The 11,201-nt window shown below is 35.4% G+C and overlaps 1 non-coding gene across 1 annotated transcript; it reads right to left on the bottom strand.

Moving 5' to 3' along the window:
- Nucleotides 1–10,679: 10,679 nt before the first annotated feature.
- On the bottom strand, nt 10,680–10,794 carry TRNAL-CAA (transfer RNA leucine (anticodon CAA)). The gene is made up of 2 exons: nt 10,757–10,794; nt 10,680–10,725 (listed from the first exon to the last, which is right to left on the bottom strand). It is a non-coding gene; the product is annotated as a tRNA-Leu (tRNA).
- Nucleotides 10,795–11,201: the final 407 nt, after the last annotated feature.

The raw sequence follows: 11,201 nt of genomic DNA, 5'->3' as shown, positions 1-11,201 counted from the left end.
AGTAACCTATAATGAAAAAGTGAACTGTCTTTTCAGACTTATGTTTGTGTTCTGTGAATATATGTTAATCAACAATTTGGAATATTCAGAAAACCTAGATAGTACCAAGATGTTCCCATTCTGGAAAGAAATGTAAGTTTTTTGGGTTTTTTTAACTTGAACATAACAGTTGGTAATTGTAATGCATAATCCCTGTTCGTATGTTTTTTGATAAGCGTAATTCTAATACTGAATAGTTTGTTTTTCATAAGAATAATCATAGGATACATATTAAAGTACCAACATGGATACATTGGCGACTTTTCATGTCTAATGTGTATGTGTGTGTGTGTTCATTTGTGTGTGTGATTAAGGACACTATTATAATTAAATTATTCAGAAAACCTAATCACACCTGGCATAACGACATACTCTAAGAATTCCCACCCATTAACAGTAAAGAAATACCCCAAAATGTATTGGAAAATTAGTTCAACCATCTGTAGAAGAAGAAAAACTGTATGTTTGAGTTACATAGCATATAATTAAATTATTAAGAAAACCTTGAAAGACTGTCGCCATCATGAGTTTAAAAAAAATGTATGTTTGAGTGACATGGCATATAATTAAATTAAATTATCATTCCAAACTCAATAACAACAAACATTCACGTCATGATTCCTTATCTTGTCTTGATCTTTATCTAGTCAGAAATGTCCACCAATCACGGCACAATTCCTTATCTCTAATATATCTCCCTTTTCCATTCAAAACAACAACATCACTTATTTACAACTAACAAATGATGTCACTTATCTACATCTCATAACAACAAACATTCACGTCACGATTCCTTATCTTATCTTGATCTTGATCTGGTCAGAAGTGTCCACCAATCACGACACGATTCCTTATCTCTACCGTCACCCTTAATTCCATACGCAAACCAAAACACAAGAACTGAAGTCATTGGCACATATGACCTCAGGGAAATTCCTGACATTCCAAACCCATGAAGCCACGCCCACCGGAAGCATTTGGTTTAAAGTGTCCCACCAATCACAACACGAATCCTTATCTCTACCATCACTGATAATTCCATACACGAACCAAAAAAATCACCCATAATTCCATACGTGAACCAAAGCACAAGAACCGAAGCCATCGACACATATACCCTCAGGGAAATTCCTGACATTCCTAACTCATGAAGCCACACCCACCGGAAGCATTTGGTCACTAGTGACCCCTGTACTACTCACATCAAACTCACGTGCACGGTTATATCACCACCACAACACCAGGAGATTGAAAGAGGGATATTAAGACTATCAAACGCACTAAAAAAGCTTTCAATCTGCCCATAAATCCAAAATTAAAAACCTTCTACTAAAAAGTACACCACGCTTGTTTGCCCACCAAGATAAGGTGCACAGCAAAAGGGATACCACTTCAAGACCCTGCCAGATGTCATTTTTCCCCCAACCAGATACACTTCACCACTTAATGATGTACTGTCCTCACACCTCCCAAATATGGAACACGGTTCAAACATTCATAAAACACAAAGAACCCTTAACAGAACATACATTATACTGATTAAACAAAGGTTTAATTAACACAACTAAAGCAATCATCATCATAACAACAATCAATGTACTCGATTTCGACATACAGATGCGACAAAATCTTCGGAAGGGAAACAGGAGCAGACATACTCAGGAAAATAAACAACATATTAAAAGAAACAATCACCGATACCATAAACAGAAACAAAATAACAAAACACCAATGGCGGAAAATAGGTCTCATCTCAGAATTCGAAGAACAACTGAAAATCATAGAAATAAAGGACCCACCATAAATAAATACATAAACAAACCCATACGCGACCGTTTGTAGAACGCGAAAAGATGAAATAGATATACATAAGTGAATGAAAAACATATTTCATTCGCTTATATAATTAGTTGTATTTTTGTGCATAATATTTGTGAACTATAGAGGTTGTAGTTTAGTTTTATGTATCAAAAAATGTCAATGACAGTCTATATAGTGTAAGAGTGTGACGACACTCTACTGATCCGCTGGGTAATCTCAACTCTCTGCCAAAATGTAACCCTCTCTTTTATGTTAAAGCAACACTGCATATGTATATGCAGAGTTGCAATCCAAAAGCGATAATAATGGCGGAATAAACCATGTAATGATGTACTGCAAAAACAAATTTTAAAGTAATTATATGTAAAGAATATGTATGATATGTAGAGTAACTACCCAAAGAATGGTCAAGTAGTCTAGGTGGAAATAGACACTGAGCATGTTATAGTGTTGTATATGAAAATAAAATATCAATGTAAAACCATTGTATATAGAAACAAACATCGTATGTATGTCAATAGCAATTCATTTCCTTAGATAAGATAACAGCATTGTATCAAATCAATATGTAACTTATGCTATATGAAGAAAAATTACTGCTCAAAGAAATGAAAAGGACTTTAGGCGGAAATAGACTCTGAGCATGTTATAGTGTTGTACATGAAAATGCAATATCAATGTAAAACGTTTCCTTTGAAAAGCAAGCTATGTACATATTGTAGAGATCGGTAAATAGTTGTATATATATATTTATTCTGAATGTATACAGATGCTTTGGATTAATAAATATCAGAGTGCCTCTAGCTTTCATAGAGTGCAGACGTGTTTTCTAGTGCTCCCTATTGTTAGTCACCCGCGTGACCCTTGCCCCGACCCCCAAGCTGCAGGCCGCAGAGGAAGACCGAAGATCAACTGTAGCTTCACAGGCTAATGCGAAGGTTAACAAAGAAGGAACTGTAAGTACCTTTTGGTTTCAACCATCTCGTGATATGAATACCATAATGAATAGAAATAACGATATTGAACTTAAAGCAGATAGTGAATAAGAAAATCGGTCTGAAGGTTTTAACTCGCAGGACCTATTAAAATCGCTAAACTTACCACTCGAAATAGACTGGTCTAAAACTGTTATTCTTAAATGTGACGCAAAATGCGGTCCTTACACCAAGGAGGACATAATTAAAAGTCTTACGAAAAACAAAGTTAAAGGAAGTGATGTGTGGCATTTAGGTCATCTAAAATACAATTATCTTTTTCTACTGTCGTTCAAACAACTGACCGTTAAAGAACGATTTGCCAGCATGGGGAACATCCAAGTGAGGAATGGCACCTGTGAAATTATTAATATAAACGCATGTAGAAAATTAGAAATTTTAATACACTGGATGCCACCCCACATACCAAATCACTTGGTTGCTCTCCACTTTGAACGATTCGGAAAAATAGAATTTTTGGATAACATATCAACAATTAAGAATGATGACTGGACTCATGTCCTAAGCAACAAAAAAAATTAGTCATAGAACTCAACGAGGTGCAAACATTGACGATATCCCATATACTATACGAGTGAAAAAGGTTATGGGAATAGTCGTCGTCCCAGGAAGACCGCCATCCTGCTTCCGCTGTAAAAAAATCGGACATCTACGCAGACATTGCAATGAGCCGAAATGTGAAAAGTGCAACCGCATAGGTCATGCAGCAGATCAATTCAAGGGTAGCACGTATGCTTCCATATTGAGGCAAAACAAAGAGTCCCCAGACATAGAAGGCGGAGAAGAGGATGTGCAAGACACAGATGGGCTTAACAAAAGTAAAGAAGAAAATAGGGAGAATAACAAAGGAAGCAACAACTCTTCAACAGACAGGGAAGAAAAAAAAATTAATGTTACAAAAAGGCAACAAAACCACTGCTCCAGAAATGGCTATATCAGACGATAAGAGGGGGGAAAGCAGAGAAAGTGAAATTCCAGAAAGTCGCCCTGAGCCATTACCGAGGGAAGAGATTAGTGGAAAGAACTGTACAGGTGACAAGCAGGAAACCTCAAATGAGTCACAAATAACTTCTAATCCGAAATCCCAAGGGGAAACAAGTAGCAAGTCGCCAGCAACACAAAACGTAGCTCCTAAAACACAGCGAAGAACAAAAATTAAGGTCACGCCAAATACCACCAGAGCAAGAAGCAAAACATAAAACAACCCGAATAATTGTAACAGAACAAATCAGAACCAAAATGAAGTTAAGGAGCCTAAATTGTAACGGGATAAATACCAAAGAATGCCAAAACCTTCTGATCAATGAAATTCACAAAAAATTGCCAGACATCGTAATGCTGCAGGAAACAACAATTCACGCACCAGAGCCAGTAACACGATTAGAAAAAAGACTAGCCCATCACTACATCCTAATCAATGAACTTGCCAGCAGTAGTTCTAGCGGTGGAGTAGTTATCCTTATCAAAAAGGCACCACACATACAACTGCTGTCCCACGAAGTCTCTGTCAGGCACAGAACCCTAGAAGTTGACATACATCTCGACAATAAAATAATAACCTTAATGAATGTGTACGGGCCAACAAAACGTGAAGAAAAAACAACATTTTGGCAGATAATCAAAGAAAATCTGCAACAGAAGAACATAGCAGTAATTGCAGGTGACATGAACTTCGTGGAACAGCCCTTCATTGATCAGGAGAAAGGGTCACAAGCGCCACAGTAAGGACACATCAAGACCTTTGTAGATTGCGGGCTAACAGATGCCTTCAGATTCTTGCATCCAAGAAAAAAGGAGTTCACACATTTCGCTCCAGGGAACGCCTCAAGAATCGACAGGGTTTACGTGTCCCAATACAGAGGCTTCACTGCGAGCAGTGTTGAACATATCCCTGTAACTTTCAGCGATCACTACATGGTAATAGCAGAATTACAACCCCTCACAAGGAAAAAAGAACAAAATTCGACAACAGAAATTTCCCACTGTATAAATTTAATCAGAACTTAACGAAAGATGAAGAATTCAACAAAGAAGTACAAAATATAATATCAGACGTAGAAAAAATATTCAATCCAATCATAGCCTGGGAAACCTTCAAAAGAAAAATTAAAAACGCAGCCATAAAAATTAGCACTAAAAGAAAACACCAGCAAAACCAAGAAAGAGAGACAGATCTAAACGAACTATCCAGCTTGTACTACATGGATCGGACCAAACCAGAAGTTAAACAAGAAATAAACAAATTAGAGAAAAAATTAAAGCGCAACAACTTCAGGAAATAGAAGGAGCATGGCTCCGCTCCCTGATAAGAACCATAGAAAATTAGGGCAAAATATCCACAGCTTGGATTTTCGAAAAAAGGAATTACGAAAGAAAGAGAATAGAATGTTTACACTACTGTGGGAAAATTATTCAAGAAGATGCGGAACTACTGCATGCTATTCACGAATACTTCGCAACACTGTTTTCGGAAAAACAAAGCGAGGAACGGGACAGAAACAAATTCCCTCCCTTCATACCAGATAACCCAGCAGGAGGCGGAAGAAATTGACATCCCGATAACAGCAGCAGAATTCAGGCAAACAGTAAAGCATTTACCAGACAAGAAATCCCCAGGAGAAGACGGTCTTACAAACGAATTTTACAAGCACTACTTCCAAAAATTCGAGCATTTATTTATGAGAATGACGCAAGAAATATACCAAACACAAATAAAACCAGACAGATTCATCACAGGGTACATCACACTTATCCCGAAAACTTCAGATGCAGAGAAATTAAAAGACATAAAGCAATGGAGAGGGATAACTCTTTTAAACACCGATTACAAGATCATCTCAAAAATCCTGTAACCAATAGAATACAGAAGTACCTACAGAAATTAATATCTCCCGCACAGACTTGTGCAATTAAGGGCAGAAACATAGCAGACACAATTACTCATTTAAGATCAGTATATGAGTACTACAATCTGACTGACAAACCCTGTGTCCTACTAGGCTTGGATATAGAAAAGGCGTTTGACACCATAAGCCACGTGTATATATTCAAAGTTGTAGAGGAAATGGGATTTGGGCCAAATTTAGGAACTGGCTGCAAACTTTCTACGAGAATGCAGAAAGTCAAGTAATCGTGAACAGGAAGCTATCCGCATCTTTTAAAATGAAATGCACAGTGAGACAAGGAGACCCCTCTCTATGGCCCTCTTCGTCCTTGCACTAGAACCAGTCATCAGAGCGATCAACTCCAACAAAGAAATCAAGGGAACAAACATTCACGGGGAGAGCCAAGTAAAAATATTGGCATATGCTGACGACATCACATTAACCCTAGAGACGGAAACATCCATTGAAGAGGCAATGAAATTACTAGACGGCTTTGCAAGAGCTTCTGCCCTGAAAGTAAACCTAAATAAATCTCATTACATGCGAATAGGAAAATGGGAAAAGAACCCTGAGATTCCTCAAGGCATAAGAGCTCAGAAATTCTTACCTGTTCTGGGAGTTAAAATAGGCGGCCCAGAAACGTATGAAGAACAGTGGAAAGAACTCCACGCAGCTGTTGCGTGGAAAATAAATACCATGCGCCCAAGACAACTATCTGTAGGAGGAAAAGCGCGAATATGCAACATATATTTATCCTCTCGCATCTGGTACAAAGTGAACAACATCCCGTACCATGGGCAATGGGCAGACAAGATCCACAGGCTGTGCGCCACCTGCTTCTGGTGCTCTTGGTACGAACCGATCAGGAGAACAACGCTCTTTCACGAATTAGAAGCCGGAGGTCTGGGTCTACTTAATATCCACTTAAAAACAGTTATCAACAGAGCGAAGACTGCAGAAACAGCAAACACTAAGTCATACCACGGATATGCAATGCAATAGCATTCCTACAGAAATGCCTTCCACACAGAATAATCAGCACGATGCCAGAGATTCACGGAAGAGTTCCCAGAATGTATACAGAGATGGCGGAAGGATACGTATTTGTAACAGAGCGCATCAACACTGAAACTTTAATATGTCAAAAAACAAAAGCAGCTTACTACAAACTAAGCAGAACAACCATTCCCATACCACAACATAGAGAATTAAGAAGAGGACAAATCACACTCAGTCCGGTATTAAACAATGTCTTCAAGCTCCCAATACATCCAAGGTATAAAACCTTCTTCTTTAAAGTGCACCATGCCTGCCTACCAACCAAGATGTAGATAGTGGCTAAAGGTATACCTATTGAAGGGCATGCAACATGTCAGTTTTGCCAGGAACCGGAAACACTATATGACCTAATGTTATATTGCAAGGAAGCAGAAGTAACTTGGAAAGCCGTTAAAAGATGGCTTCCCGAAATCAAAGTAATAAATGAAAAAATGTTATTCTGGCTAAAAGGAAAACATATAAACAGGGTGCAAACAATTGTTCTAATCCTAACGATGTACGCAATTTTGGCTCGCAGGTGCGACCAAGCGTATGGAAGGGAAGACAGTCCCGGAACAATATCGAAATTACATCACTACATCCAGGAGGAGATCACCAATTCGGTCCAGTCCAGAAGAATGACTACAGAAGAATGGACACACTTAACCTCCAACCTTACATCAGATGAACCCTCCAACCAACAACAGAACGACACCTTCATCACTCCTAGTGGAAATGGATCAAATCGGAAGTAAATTTGGAAGGATACTAACTCTCCACCTCCATCAGAGGAAACAGCGCCTGAGTCACTTGGAACAGATCTCCTACAGCAGGAAAAAAGAGTGCTCTCCTACTTCATTGCATGTGAATGTTATTTCGCTCTACAGATGTATATATGATTTATCTTGTAGAATATATAGATTGTTAAATATATAATAAGTGTGATATATAATTATATATATGGTATGTAAATATAATTAACTGTATATTTAAAAAAAAAAAGCTGAATTATACCTTAATTGATGTAATAGAAAGTAATGTGTAGGTAATGGAAGTTAAGGCATTATAAGAGAACAGTAATGTAACAACTACATTATAACATGATGATATAATATTAAATGAAACTTCGATTGAAATAATGGAATAACAAATGTATATATTGTATATATAATTCATTATGATGTAAATAATTGCAAAAGTTGATAATAAAGTTGTTAAAAAATAAATAAATAAAAAATAATAATAAAACTAAATTAATAAATATCGGTGGCCGATCGGTCTAAGGCGCCAGACTTAAGGAGGATTTCTTTTCGTGTAAGCGACTGTAAATTCTGGTCCACAAATGTGGGGGTGCGTTCGAATCCCACTCCTGGCAGTAATTTGTTTTCCTCTTCATTCATTACTTGAAAATAATTTTGTTGATATTTCTCCGAATACAACTAGGCTTTCTTTTGCGTTTCTCTTTTACATATTTCGAAACATTCTTAAACGAACGAAAGTTCGGTACTTTAAGAAATAAAAAAATAATAATAAACATTAGAAATAGCAATATATTATTCAAATTGCATACATTTTTTACGTGGAAGTTGAATAGCACACAACGCTGACTTCAATAATCATTCTTGTTCTAAAGACGAGCACAATTAATTTTCTTAAAAAAAGTTCAAAAACAATTTTAAAAATTAGCAGTGAAGTCAATGCTTTCTTTACGAAAGCTTTTCATGGTTGTTTGCAACCACCGATAATAAGTTCTGCTGATTAGTAATTAATTAATCTGCTGCCGTAATATGCTTGTGAAAATATAACAACAATGTAGATACGGTGCGTTATTATTATTATTATTTACAACACAATAAACAGAATAATAAACTTTGGATACAAAGTTTATTATTCTCATCACGTATACATAATATTTATAAATATACAGTTCAAGCATTATTATCATATTTTTTGTCTTTTTACATTTATTTTTGGCTGATTATTTTTTTATAGACTAATAAGAATATTTTCCCTATATATACAAAGAGAGTAAGATACATTATCGGATAATGTTCGTAGTTTATAAAAATGTTTAAAATAAGTTAATGTGTTAACAATTTTTTTTTTATGTGCGTAACCAAGGGCCACATCCACACTGGTTACTAGAGAATTAAATTAGCTCGATACAGTCACTGCAAAATCGAGTGAGTGTATCTATGAGCGCTCGCAGAACATGGGATATACTTGTAATATATTAGAATCACAATTGGACATGATATATAAGTTATGCTGATCTCTTATAATATACGTTTAAAATAAAAGTCAACATTACTTAGTCTCATGAGGTAGTTTCTCAATCTTTTTCTGAAAGCATATTCTGAGGTTATTGATTTGATTTCATTGGGAGTTTATTGTAGCTGCTTGTTGCTAGGCATTCAAAGAATTGATGAAAATGTTCTTTGTTTGTCTTGGGTACTACCAGCAAGTTCCAACCACAGCCTAAACCATAGTCTACATTACATAGAGAAAATCTTACAGCGTTCTTTATTACATACAACCATAGAGAGAGAGAGAGAGTTTCTGTAATGGCAAAATATTGTGAATGGCAAAGAGATCGTTGGTTGAATATGCGAAGAAATTCAGTAATGACTATAGCTCTAATTATTCTGCTTTGTATTCGTATCAACGGAAGCAGATTGCTGTAGTAATCAATGTGGTATCATCCCGACAGGTGATACCACATTGCAGTGAGGAATTTACCCAAGAATAGTATAAGCAGCTGCATTTACAAATTTTTTCACGTAACATATTCTGTTAATTATGAACCTCAACTTATTTGTTAAAAATGTAATGTGGGAGTTCCATTTCAGATTGCTATCGATATGAGGAGCTAGAAAATCGGAATAACCATAAAATAGCATGAAACAAATGTAGTGATATCCAAAATTGTAACTTAGTCAAAAAAAAAAAAAATCGGTCAAATATTTGGGTCTCCATATACTTGGATTCCATAGACTACCTCATGGGAATAAATAATGTTGATCTTTATTTTAAACGTATATTATAAGAGATCAGCATAACTTATATATCATGTCCAATTGTGATTCTAATATATTACAAGTATATCCCATGTTCTGCGAGCCCTCATAGATACACTCACTCGATTTTGCAGCGACTGTATCCAGCTAATTTAATTCTCTAGTAACCAGTAAAATAAGTTAACACATTAACTTATTTTAAACATTTTTATAAACTACGAACATCATCTTATAATGTATCTTACTCTCTCTGTATATATAAGGAAAATATTCTTATTTGCCTATAAAAAAAATAATCAGTCAAAAATAAATGTAAAAACCGATAAAATATGATAATAATACTTGAATTGTATATTTATAAATAGTATGTATACGTGAGGAGAATAATAAACTGTGTATTGTATTGTAAATAATAATAATAACGCACCGTATTTACATTGTTCTTATATTTTCATAAGCATATTATGGCAGCAGATTAATTAGTAATGTGTTGATTAAATCAGCAGAACTTATTATCGGTGGTTGCAAACAACCATGAAAAGCTTTTGCAAAGAAAGCATTGACTTCAATACTAATTTTTTTAAATTGTTTTTGAAATTTTTTAAGAAAATTAATTGTGCTAGTCTTTAGAGCAAGAATAGTTATTGAAGTCAGCGTTGTGTGCTATTCAACTTCCACGTAAAAAATGTATGCAGTTTGAATAATATATTGCTATTTCTAATGTTTATTATTATTTTTTATTTCTTAAAGTACCGAACTTTTGTTCGTTTAAGAATGTTTCGAAATATGTAAAAGAGAAACGCAAAAGAAAGCCTAGTTGTATTCGGAGAAATATCAACAAAAATATTTTCGAGTAATGAATATAGAAGAGGAAAAAAAATTAATGTCAGGAGTGGGATTCGAACCCACGCCCACATTCGTGGACCAGAATTCACAGTCGTTTAAACGAAGGAAAATCATCCTTGAGTCTGGCGCCTTAGACCGCTCGGCCACCCTGACACATACAGCCACTTTTCTAAAAGGGATATTCTATGAAAATAGAAATAATTCAGTTTATTTTATTTATTTATTTTTTCGATATAATTATATCATAGTACAGTCTTTTTTTTTTTACTGAATATAATAACATATTTTCCATTTTAAGAGTACAAGTAAAAACAAGGACAATATCATTAGTGCTGGAATAACTTTGCTATACAACAATAATTGCAAGTAGATAAAAAATTAACTGAAAAATGACGACTACATAAACTTCAAAACAAACAAGAACTCTTTCCCTCGATTTCACAGCGTGTATTGATCTCAACATGAAGAGGCTGTGTGGTGAGTACAGCGTTGTCCAAATTTTTTTTTTTTTTTTTTCACATTCACAATTTTTTTTTTTTTTTTTTTTTTTACAGTTGCAC

The sequence above is a fragment of the Typopeltis vanoorti genome, chromosome 9 (assembly GCF_054136105.1).
Source record: "Typopeltis vanoorti isolate ZY-2024b chromosome 9, IOZ_Tvanoo_1.0, whole genome shotgun sequence".
NCBI classification, from domain to species: Eukaryota; Metazoa; Arthropoda; class Arachnida; order Uropygi; family Thelyphonidae; genus Typopeltis; species Typopeltis vanoorti.
The sequence above is the reverse complement of the archived record's forward strand: the minus strand, read 5'-3'. Positions and strand labels throughout refer to the sequence as shown.